General features: G+C 52.3%; 1 protein-coding gene across 14 annotated transcripts in view; it reads right to left on the reverse strand.

Annotated features, from left to right (window-relative positions):
* The window catches only part of DAB2IP (DAB2 interacting protein), a 224,554-nt gene that overhangs the window by 74,896 nt on the left and 137,140 nt on the right, over window positions 1-12,518 (reverse strand). Inside the window, exons 1-3 of one of the 14 annotated variants that reach the window (XM_080562016.1) lie at window positions 7,961-8,996; window positions 3,291-3,922; window positions 2,785-2,977 (exon numbers count right to left, since the gene is read on the reverse strand). The exons of 12 other annotated variants lie outside the window; for them this stretch is intronic. The gene's annotated coding sequence lies outside the window, so the exon portion shown is untranslated. Of the gene's footprint in view, window positions 1-2,784; window positions 2,978-3,290; window positions 3,923-7,960; window positions 8,997-12,518 lie in introns of those variants that run through there. One more of the 14 variants, XM_080562018.1, reaches the window with a different exon arrangement.

The following is a 12,518-nucleotide window of genomic DNA, read 5'->3' on the forward strand; positions in this document are numbered from 1 at the left end:
TCTGCTCGCTCCCGCGGGACAGCCGCAGCACGTGCACCACCCTGGGGAACATTGCCACCCGCACCTTAGTCAATCACGCTGCAGGATATGGCCAACTGCTCAGAGGCTTTGTTAAAGCCCGTTTACCATTTATCAGCCTAGTTCTTGGTTTTATTGTCCTTGCTGTAAACCTGCTGGCTGCAGCCCAACCTGCATCCTGCTCCTTCCCGGGCAGCAGGCAGCGTGGCCCCTCTCCCCACTGCACTCCCAGCCAGGCACCGAGCACCTCCTGAGCCGGGGAGAGCCTCCTGGGACAGGTCTTCAGCTGTGAAGAATGAATAAGCCTAAATATGCCAGCACGGTCCCTAAGTGGAGAACCCGGCAGCTTAGGCCCGGTATTTAACTCGACTCCAGCAGACATCCGTGCCCAACAAGTCTGAAAAACTGGGTCTCGAGCATCTAAAACTGGGACTGAACAAATCATTGGCTTTACGTTTTGTTATCCCAGGTGATACAACTTTCCTTTGAATAGCTCTTCCCGGCACAAATGACAATTCTGTCGTGTATTATTAAATCTGTCATCAAATTGCAGGTCTCAAACGGTGAAAGCCAAAGAGAAGCAGAGAAGGGGGGTGTTTCTGTACAACACCCAGGGGAGCCGAGGGAGCCTTTTAAATGTGAAAAGGTGTTTTTCCTGTCACTTCCAGCAGAAGGAAGCTCACAAAATTACTGAGTGCTTTCTCATCCCACTCACTACCTTCCCGGCTTCCCAAATACGCACCCTGTGGCCACAAAGGCGCGGTGAGCTGCTGTGACGAGAGGCCAGACACGCGAGGGCTGTGGCCAGCGGAGCACCACACACGGGGGCTCGCCGGGCCCCGCTCCCCCCAGATCTGAGGCTCCCCGTTGCCTACAGCGCCGCTTTTCCCCCGCTCCGTTCACATCTTCCTGTGCTAATATTGTCGCTAACGAGGCCCAGGAGGCGGCTCAGCCCCACAGGAGTCTGTGTTGGTTTTACCACCCCGCGGCAGCCCCCTTCTGCAGGCACGGCGCCATGCCCAGGGCCTCCCCTGCCGCCCGCGGCGTGGCGGTGGGGGCAGCGCGGGGTGTCAGCGTGCCGCGGGGCCGCGGTGCTGCGGGCTGGGAGCCCCCAGAGCACAGCCAGCCCCAACCCTGCCTCATCTCTGCTCGTCAGACGAAAAAGACCGAAATGACGGCTGGGAATCAGAAGGAAGCGAGGAGAATCGTATCGGCTTACCTCTGAGCATCAGCATGACCGTTAATTACGGTCTGCTACATTACGCTACGATTTAATGAGGACAAGCACAGACGCACCTTGACCTTTCCCCCTCGCTGCACACCGCTTTCCTCACGCCCGTCCTGCAGCCGCGCTGCCCGACCCCGCCTCGGGAGGATGCTCAGCGTCCCGGCCTCCAGCCCCGGGGGCTGACCGAGGCTGCCTTACCAAAATCTCTGCCACAGCTACAGGTACCTGCTCCCTGGGGTACGTAACACGCTTCGTTTTCTAGCTGCCATTATTATTTGCTGAGTTTATTGAACGGCGAGCGGTCCAAAGGGTAAGGGGGAATTCTGCTGCCGCCGAAGGCATCGCAAGCAATGCTTGTCACCCTGCTACTTGTAGGGAAAAAGAGATGGGAGGGAGGAAGTGTGCCTGGAGCCTAATGAGGACACAAATGCTTGCCAGACTTTACTCTGAAATACTTTCTTTCTTTCCTTTTCAACAAAATCCTTTTCTGCCAGGCTCAGAAAAGAGCAGAGCTGGACAATTGTAGGGGAAGCTGGGAGAGCCTAACAATAGAGGAGGAGTGGAGAGGGGAGAGGAACCAGCCTGGCTCCTTTTACTCAAAACGGAACATGAAAAGAAACAAATTGCAGAAAGGATGACTAACAAAGACAGCTTTAAAATCATTTCAGGGTTAGCCTTTTCAGGCTCACAGCACGGACATCGGGAAAGGACGCTCGGTTTCATAAATTACATAAGATCTCATACATCTCCCTTTAAAGTTAGCTATCCGGTACTCTCACCACGTACACAGCCGCCTACACACACCCGGGACCGCTTGCAAACACACCCTGCCCTAGTCCATGGCCGATTCTTTTTTTTTTTTTTACAGTCATACAGAACTTCTACATTCTCTTTGAAAAAAACGTTAATCCTGTACGCAACGCCGTGGTCCCGCTGCCTGCTGCCCTCCCTGCGGGTGTGAGGGAATCGCCTGCTGCACGCCGTGCTTCCACAAGTTTCAGGGCCCAGAGCAAACGCCATGCGAGCAAACCGCTTTACCACTCGATTCCTGCATCTTTCTCTCTCCCCACGAGCGTCCAGAGAAGGCGCTGAACGCGCCGCTCCTTGGCGGCTGATTGAACGCAGAGGTTGGCTGCAGGCGCAGCTGCCTCGACCCCCACCGGCAGCTTTCACAGGAAGCAGCACAAACATCTGCACGGCTGAACCAACCAACAGACCTCGGGAGAGCTCTGCTCAGAGCAGTCCAACGTTCAAAAATCCAACACACTGCACGATGCCGCAGCCCCAGCAGTCCCCACCAGCTGAAACAATGCACTGGCAAGTCTGTTTTCTCCATATCTGCTTCCTGGCTTTTTTTTTAAAGCAGTGTATGAATTCAAAAGATTTTAAAGGTCCAGCTTTTCAAATCTGGATCATCCACTTCCAGAGCAAGCTCACGAAGGTGCGGGAAATGCTTCGCCACTGCAGTTCCATTGCAATTTGGCAAGTCCTAGTGACCACAGAAATGAAAGGTAAGCGAAAAGCTACTGGACACTTACCAAAGCCTTCACAGGACAGAAAAATAAGATCGGGATAGAAAAGCGGTTCTGGGATCCCTGGGAAAGTCAGCTCCTTGGTGAGCAGCGCGAGTCCATCCTCGGCGGTGCCCTCCCTCGGCCACGGCTCGCCCCGTGCTACCCAGCTGGCTCCGAGCTGCTTGCAGACTCCCGGACTGCGAGACTTCCTCTGCAGCTGATAGTGGGATTATTAAAGTAAACTGACTATTGCCCTTTGTGACGGGAGGTGGGGGGGAGGGAAGCTCAGCCCCTTCCCTTCCTTTGTAATTCAAGCCCTTCCTTGAGGCTCGCAGCTCTGGAGGAGGCATCTGCTCCCTGCTCCCAGCCCCTTCCCGCTGCCTGGGCGCTCCCGCAGGTGCTGGCGGGGATCCAGGCTGAGCAAACCGCGCTGCACTCGGGGTTTACATGACAAAGCAGCTCATTCCTAATTAAACTTCATCCAGCACGCTTCTCTCACGTATATAATTAGTGCAATACAGCTAACGTACCGGAAAGAAGGGAGAGAGCTCGCGCATAAGCACAGGCTCCTCGGTCTACGCCTCTGATGAAGTTTAGGATTTCCTCTCCATGTACTCAGCAGCAGGCTCCTGGGCGCTCCGAAGCTCTCGGCAGCCCTTCGGGAGGCACCGGCCAGGCCTGGACGGGGCCGGGCGATGCCGGGGGCAGCAGAGCAGTGCCCGCTTCCGAGCCGTGCCCGGGGTGCGCTGCCCGCCGCCGTCACTGCCGCCGCTGGAGTCCTTCACGGGCAGCTGCTCCGGGCAGCCCTGCTCGTTATTACTTCCTGCAGGCAGTTCATCTTTAAAGCTGGAACTATAAACGCTGTTGGCTTAGCTTGCAGTCTCCTTCTATCAGTATTTACAATGCACATTTAAAATTATATATATATAAAAAAAGTGCAGGCATGGAGGAATAAGTCCACAATGCAGGCATATGGGAATTAAAGGACATTTTCCTCAAATCCTCTTGAAATTTAAACTGCCATTATTAGCCACTGCCCGTCTAGATAATAAACTGTAGTCCCTGACAGCAACAAATATATCTCGTCTCCACCACACACCCGTAGCACAATTCTGTACAATGACCTGGAGGGCAGCCTCAGTCCAGCAGGTTTTACTTCACCCTGTCAATTAGAAAATTCTGACAAATTACAGAAATAAAAGAAGAAAAAAAAAAAGAACGTTTTGGTTGAGTTCCCACAACTCCCCACGCCTTGCCCTTTCCCGAAACACAAGCTGCTTGAAGCAGTGACATTTCTGAGGGCAAATGTTTAAATTCCCTGCTCCGGTGTGCCCACGAGCAGCGGGAACTGTTGCGTTATCTATTTCATCTCTTTGTGCCGTTCCCTGAGTTAACGGGAAAGGGAACCAGGAGCACCTGCCACAAACCAGGGCTTCCCGTGCTCCAGAGGGGCACTGAGGAAGGATGTGGCATTCTTCTGAGCGTGTGCTTGCTGAAACAAGTATGTGGAGGGGCAGAACAGCAAGGATGTTTTCTATTCCATCTCTGTTCCATGTCCCAAAGATGTGCTAGCAGCTTGGCTGTGACTTGTGCACGATCCCAACACTATCTCACTGTCACTGCGACGCAAACAGGCATCTCCCCAATGTACCACGTGCAATTTGCACAGCTGGCTCTCAGGACGTGTGGACATCCACTCCTCGCAGCCTGTTCTTGCACCAGAAATCCCGTCGTATCCAAATCCGGGAGACAAGAAACGAAACCCTTTTTGCAATACCCACGATGAATCATGTGTTGGCTGTCTGCAGGCCAAATCCCACTTCCACTGAAGTCCAGTGCTCACATCCTCCTTGCTTCACCAGGAGCAGGCCCTGACTGTGCAGCAGCCATCGCAGCCTAGCTGCACGCCTCCCATTTCCCATTTTTCCTGCTGACACCAGGCTGGACGAGCTCTCAGACTGGCAGGCAGGCACGTCACAACGCATCTTCCCTACGGCCTTACGGCACGACTGGTAGGCAAATATTAAATAATGGGATTAAATCATGGACAGCCTAAGCTGAGGCTGGTGAAAAAGAACAGCTAGGCCAAAAAACAAACAAACAAACAAACAAAAACAAAACAACAAGAAAAAAAAACGAGTCCGCACTGTTAAAAGACACAAGGCGCTTGCTTTTCTCCTATGTTACGCTGGTGTAAGTTCAAACTAATTCCACTCTATGCACATCGGCATAATAAAATAAGAATTGACCCAGCATCAAACATTCCCCGCTTTAGGAATTATTCCCATCTGCTAGCACCACAGAAGGTCCACGGGAGCCTGGGAGAACGAATCCATACGCACACTTATCTCTTCATTTCAGACCATTCATCACTCTTTGCCTGGAAGCAAGAGTTAATTTACAATAACTCAATGTCAAGATGGCAGTTTTGAAATCCTCTTGAGCATTGCCCTGGGAGAAGATTTTGTCCTGGCTATCTGTAGCCCCTGTAGATTCAGCTGAGCCTCTCTTTAAGCCACTTACTTTTAGAGCATGGTAGAAATAAAGAAAGAGAAGACCTGCTAGGCCGTAGTGAGTGCGCATCCAAACCCATTGCGGGATCATCCCTCCAGTGCATTCTTGCGGTATTTCAGCAGTCAGAGGGATTGGAGACAGAAAGGAAGAATATGGCCGATCAGAAAACCCTGTGTGCAATGGAGATCATTCCCTAAGGTTTATTGTTTTATCCAGACTAGATTTAAAGAAAACGAGTCTCGCACAGAGTAGGAAATACTTCCAGCCTAGAGCAGAGGAGAAGAATGTGCCCCTGGGCTAACAACAACAGATTCCAGCTTTCTGAAAGGGCTGTGCCACAGCCCGACCTGTCCCTCAAACCTTGCACCCAGCAGTCCAGCCCAAATTCCCAGGACTCCCTGAGCAGGGCCACCTACACACCGAACCCCGAAATCCTTTGCTCCCCTCTCCTCTCTCTTACCCTACTTTGGAATTGGCTTTACCTTTTCATTTTGAGGACTTTGCTTACCACATTTTCCTAGTGCTGCTGATGGCGCTTGTCTTATCAAGGACAATCTGCATCTAATATTTTGGAAAGCAATTATTTAGAAATCTTCAGGTAGTGCCTAGACAATGGCTGACACGCCATCTATGTAAATCAGAAGGTGTCTAAAGAGGGTGTTTACAAGCAGAACGCTGCTAAAAGTCTGCCGTGGTTGCAGATAACAAGGCTGAGACAATGACAGATTTCCTTCCCCTCGCAGCCAAGAGCAGCTCCCTCTGATTGGCTTCGCTGTGTTTATCCAGGATGCTGGGAGAGAGCAGGCACCAAATATGCAATTAATTGGCAGTTTGCAAGAGCATATTGCCTAAAGATAAACAGAGTGGGTGATCGTGTCATATGTAAAATGGCTGAGTGCTGCAGATGTACTGTTGACCCAGTTTAAAAAAAAAAGGGATTTTTTTTTTTGTTCTCTTGAAAAATAATTGTATTCAAATGAATACTTCTTTGCACAGTCCCTCTGGCCTTTGAATGTTTCGTGAATGTAAGCCATTCCGTGCTCTTCCTTAATCTGGAAGTACTTAGTAAATTAAGAATTTGCTGAAAACTTTTAGTGCTGACATCAGTAAAGCCTTTCACCAATAGAGAATTTTTTGCAGCAGCAAATGAGTACCTTGCTACATGGTGTTAATGGCCTTTGCTGTTCACAGGCGGTGCTTGCGAGCAGGAAAAGGCAAGACATTGTCAGGAAAAAAAAAAAAAGGACAAAGATGACATAAAACCCAGAGGCAGGTAAGGAAATAAAGAAAATGGGGAAATGACTGAATGCTGCTTAGGAGCTCAAGACACACGCTGGGGAAAATACATTGAGGCTGGAAAAGCAAAGGGAAAGGCAACCTGGAGGTGATGCCAGACAAGTCTGGTAGCCTGAGAGCCTTTAGAAGGGGTACCTGTGCCACGATCAGAGCGGCAGCACGAACTCGTGATTGAATGCAAGGCACACACTGAATAGCAGAGCTCTGTTTCAGGACAGAGGATGCATTACAAGAAAAGTCCTAGATGTTGACTTTCAGACTTAATGTCCTGCCAAACAAAGCAGAGGCCCAAGCAGCTACCAGGCACACCAGTGCAGGCAATGAAAATCAATGCCCTCGCAGGACAAAAGGACATTTGTCTCTCTCCTTTTTTATATGTAGTGCTATAAAAGTAAAGACTAAAGCACATGACAAATCTCTCACTTCATTTTACCAAGACCACACTGACATTAACAGCACTGTTCAGACCCAGCAAGAAAACAAGTCATGACCTGGCAGCTTCACTGCGAGGGACAGCACACAGATTGTATCTGCCCCAGCTTCAAAAATGCCTTCGCTGGAGCTGCCGATCCCAGGGAGAGATTTGTACGGCGTGCTTCGACTCGTCGTTTGGCCTGGTCCTTTCAATTTGCCCTCAGCCTAGGCTGCTGACTGCCAGAGGGCAGCTGCCCATGAACCTCCTGCTGCCGACGTCCATCCTCCTTCCCTCCTGCTCTGCGGCCCTGCGGGCGAAGCCTTTGGGCAGGGCTCAGCCCAAGCTCCCAGCCCGAACGCCAGGCATCAGCCACATGCCACGCGCTTTGGTGTCCCAGAAGCATGGCAAAAAATCAGCGGTGTTTTAAAAATCTGCTGTTAGATCAAAGTTTCTGTATTTGGGTACCTAAAATTAGCTAGCAAAGTAAGTGACATTTTAGTGGGAGATGCAGAACTTCCATTGATTTTAATGGATTCAGCATCCCAGAAAAGTAGGCCGCTTATTTATGTCCCTGCATCAGCATCTGCATGCCTAGCTTGCGGGAGCCAAGGCTGAGAGCGATGACCTTAAGTTTTAAAAACCCTGAGACGACTCTGCGTGCCTCGGTCTGTCATCCCCTTTATTTCTGCCAGCCAGTCTTCTTTGAGAGGTAGACTTAAGCTGTAAATGTGCCTTTAAAATTTCTCACAATGAGGTCTCCTCTAGTTAGCCAAACACTTGGGCACCAGCATAATGCCCCCCTGAAGAGAAGCACCTGGCTGCATCAAGGCCAACGGGCTCCTCCGATCCCTTGGGCTGAGACGGTGAACAAATCTTTGTGTCCCCACGGAAAAACCTCTGATCCTGATGGGAATGGCTCGGCAGCCTTGAGAGCTGTGTGGCCTGGAACAGGCTGTACCACCTCCCAGTACTCACCTTGCAAAGAGCTGGGCAGCCAGCAGCAGGCAACGGGGTCTGGGGGGCGCGAACCTCGCTGCTGCACGCGAGGGGAGCTCCTTAACCTGCCGCCCGCCTCCAGACTTCGTTATTTTAATCCCCTGCAAGTGAGCGGCTATCAGCGGGCTGCCGCCTGGGTGCTTAAGGAAATCGCTGTATAATTCAGCTCTGATTGTTTAAAGCACTTGGCAGGAAACAATAGATAGAAACTGACAGGACTTTCTGCCATTAACAATACAGGCTAATAAGGTGAAATGCTCTCCGCAGAAACGTTGTGACAGGTACCCACAGGTGCAAATGAAGTAAAAGCCGTGGCAGGGCAGGCTCTGCACTGCAGCCCCTCCGTCTTGACTTCGCGAACAAGTCCTCCTCACACCTGCCCTCTCCCCGCCCGCTGTTCCACCAGGCTGTTTCGGTCACAGCACACCTGGGTTTGCAAGGTTTAAAAATGCCCAGAGAGGACCCGCAGAACCAAACGAGCTGGTTCACATCCGCCGCCCATTCCCATCCCCACAGCTTCAGGGGCAGGGGAGAGGAAGGATGCGAGCCACTGAAGGGGAGGACGGGGAAGGCCCCACCTCGGGCAACCCGCGCACCACCAGGCTTTTGGCACGAGTGTTGGCGTGCCGGCATGCTCGCCGAGCCAGGGCAGGGAGCTCAGCACGCAGCCAGCGCGGGCACGGGGGTGCTCTGAGGGCCCAGCCCTCCTCTACCAGCAACTGCTGGAGCTCAAAACGTCTGTCAAAAGAGTCAGAGCAGGCAGCTACAGGCACTTTGCGTTTTCCTTCATCTTACTGACTACAGCTCAGGCTGTTATCCCGGGCAGACTCCCCGGACAGCCGGCGAGGCAGGGGCACGCAGGCGGTGGCTGCAGTTTTCCCCTGCATGCGGTGTGTCCCGATTCCCACCTGTATTCAACCGGACAATTTATGCAACTTGCGCTCGCAGAAGGCAGCGAGGGGGAGCGGTGCACAGCCCGGACTCGCCAGAGCTGCGGCCTCAGCACCGCACAGGGGTGAATTCATCTGCTCTGCACAAACCTGCTGCTGGGACACCGGTAAGAGCAGCTGTACCTGCTCCCGGCAACGCCTGCCGGCATCGGGATACTGCGCTGCTCTCCGCTGCAAGGTAAAGCTGTTCAAGGAGACGTGGTGTGTGCCTGACTCGGTATTTCTAACGGGAGCTGACACGGCCGGCGCTGAAAGTCAGACAGGAAGAAGTCCTCAGACAAGGAAACCAATTAGAAAACATAACTGACACGGGTACATAGCTTAGGAGATATATAAAGCAAACCTAGGAACATCCTCATCCTGAAAACAGGACACACAAAATCTTTACTTTTGTACAAGCCAGGGTTAATTTAACAACAAGGAAATATTCTAAAGGTCACCTGGATCTTTTACGGGTATCCTTATACCTGAAAGGCAAGGCACTGGCTTCAAATTCCATTTGAGATTTTAAAGTTTATGGATGTTTCTGCACTCATTAAACTGCAGCCTCACGGGAAAAGACAAATAGGGGGCAACTGGAGCAGGTAAAAGATGATTTTCTAAATGGCAAGAGGTGAGAGTCCTGCCGCCCGCAGCGCTGCCAGTCGGGGGAAAGGCCGCAGGAGCGCTCCCTTCCAGCGGCTGCCCCTCTCCCCTGCCCAGACACCAGGGAGCCAGGCCCACCAGGCTGCGCAGACGTGGTCAGCGCCCAGCTCCAGCTCCGGGAGGAGAAACGGCCCAGCTCCGCGCCCCGGACACAGGCACAGAGCGGCTGGGGCAGCCTGGCCCCAGGGGACAGCCCAGGGCTTTGAAATTCTCTGCGCTGGACAAGTTCTCACAGGGAACGTTGCCGGCAGTGTCTTTCCGTGCACTGTTCTCTCGGGGTTAAATACGACTCACGTACCCCTGACCGGGGAGAGCTGCTCTTTGTGGGGGAAAATGCAGAGCAAGCTTTCCGTTTGACACCGCTGTTACCACACCATCAAAGGCTAAATAAGCAATAAGAAGAAGAACCAAAAGCTTACCAATATCCTCACTCTCTGTGCATATTTCACTGTCAAAGAGATTAGGATGCTTACTTCTAAAACTGGACGAAAAGTCTTAAAAATTTGTTTTTGCTATTTTCATTGACAATGTAGGGTTTTTTTCCCTCTCTACCTATTCTATGACTTAATTTCAAAACATTTTACAACCTTTTCATTACACAAAAATGGGAAAAATAGAAGGAACGAAGGAAATAAAATGGCTTTTGACTAGCAAAAACTCAAAGCATTTCAAAGTTATAAAAATGTAATTTTACGAAAATCAGGGATGCTGTTAGCATTGATATGAAGCACGGCAGGTTCTGGAAGGCTGAACAACTGCTCCAGCACGCACAACACACGCTGCCTTGCCAGCCGGCCTCGTGCCTGCTGATAGAGGTTCAGCAGCCCACGTGCACCCCTCCCGGTCCCCCGGGACCGCTCTGAGCACGGGCACCCTGCGGCTTTGCAAGGGGAGCGGCCCCGCTACTCGGGCCAAGACTGGCGTTGCAGGAGAGCTGCTCTCTGAAACAAAGCATCTGAAGTCTGCGAACGAGCTGGGTGTTCGGGATGGTGAACCACAGCCTGCACGGTCCGTACAGACGTCTGAGTCTACCATGGCTAGGATTAGTCTCCCAGACACACACCCAATATCAAAGCTTCAAAGGCCCCTGGCTGCACCCCAATTTAATCCCTGCCTCATCATTTTTTAGAAATTCACATAAATATATCCCCCTAAGACAAGGAAGACCACGGCTACACTGAGTTAACCCCAGAGTCCCTAACAATGCCCTAGCTTCCCAGTAGCTTCGTGTATAAGTGTGGAGTTTTACTGCAGTCATCGTAACAGAATCTGTCACTGCTGTGTCCTCTGAATGTCATTAATAAATAATATATGAAACCACTCCGGAAGAGGGAGAAAAAGCGTATCTCAGGGTTTCTGGAGTACATTGAGAGGCCAGTGGCAGTGACAGGCACCAAAGGAAAAGTCTAAGAGGACGAGCTCTGGGGACTGCCAGCTTTGCAGTGTCCCGGGGATGTGCACAAAGCCCAGAGGGAGCCACAAGCTCAGCGGCGGCTGCTGGCTGCCCCCGGGGGCAGAACACCCAGCGGTGCTCAGACCTAGGGCCTGCGGGGCAGGGGTACCGGGCACCCCGACAAAACAGGAGGAGGAGCACTGGGTTACAGTGATGGTGCCAACACATGCCGGAGAAGGTCAGTGTGTTTTCACAGGCAGCCCTGGGGACGCTGCTTTCAACGTGGTTTAATTAGGCTTTAGCACTCGTGAAAGCCCTGGAGAGAGGTAACTTGTGCTTAGTCACAGAAGAGTTACAGTCATGGACGATGGTAACGTCCCTCTTTGTGGTCAACATACAAAGCAATTCGCCCACCCCTCTCTGCAGCCCGTCCTGGCTGGATCCAGGCGTCATGCCCCCTTTCGTTCAGCACACGGCCTGCTCCATCCCTCCAGTTCCCCTCCTCTCGCACCGTTAATACCGGCTGAGACAGACGGGGGTGTCACCAACCCTTGGCACCGGCTAGCTGCCGGTGCTGAAGAAGCTGCCTTCATCGTCCTGTCCTCCCTCCTTGTCTGCCGGCATTCCCCCCCCGGGCTGCCCACAGGCTGCCGCACCCGCTCCCCTCCATCACCCCGCTCGGAGGCTGGGGCGCGCGCTCCAGCTCTTCCCACCTACACCAACCTGTGGCCCCCCCCTGGGAGTGCGGGGCTCGGAGGACCAACGTTGGGAAGCGCCCTGCTACGTGCATTGTGTTGGGGGCAGCTCATCCCACCCTGACCCACGGGGAACCCCAGCACCCCACGTAACTCCGCAGATGCCTCAAAGGGAAAAGAAGTAACGGGCATTCGGCTGGTCTCACAGACCTCTCTCCTAACCCTGCTTTCCCAGCTGCCTTGTGCTCACCCTGAGTCGCTCTTATCAGTAAGAAGGAATTAAACAGCAAGAGGAATGCCTTATTTAGAGATGAGCAGCGAACTACTCTCAAAACAACTGCTTGAAAACTAGCAAGGGAAGAAAAAAATGCAACCCCAGAGTACAGGGAAGCCAAACACACCCTGTCGATCGCAGAAAAATGTCCTCCTCCTCATTTACCAAGTCAGTACTTTTCCTTTGTGTGCTAGGCCAGCACAGGAAGGGAAGCGAGGTGCTTCTCATTTCCTGTGCATTTCTGAAACCCATCATCCAGAGCGTGGCACCAGCCACTGCTCTGCCAGCTCTGCCCTGCCTCTCTCCAAGAGCCTCGGTTGCTCTGGGGTTGCTCCATTTTTCTTTTTTTACGAAGTGCTTGTCCCGAGAAACGCACAGCCCCACTTGCGGCCACAGAGGGGTTATTTCCATCCCCACGTACCTAACGGCCAATGAATTTCTTTAGTTCACTGTAGCCTAAGATGGGATTTCAAAATGTGTCAGACCTTTCCAAGATCCTGTTCCTGTTCTCGCTCCCCACCGCACCCTTTGCTTTTCAGAGTGACCCCCGGGGAAGGCTGAAACCCCAACCCATTTCCTT

Source organism: Anser brachyrhynchus (assembly GCF_964034855.1).
Source record: "Anser brachyrhynchus genome assembly, chromosome: 19".
NCBI lineage: Eukaryota > Metazoa > Chordata > Aves > Anseriformes > Anatidae > Anser > Anser brachyrhynchus.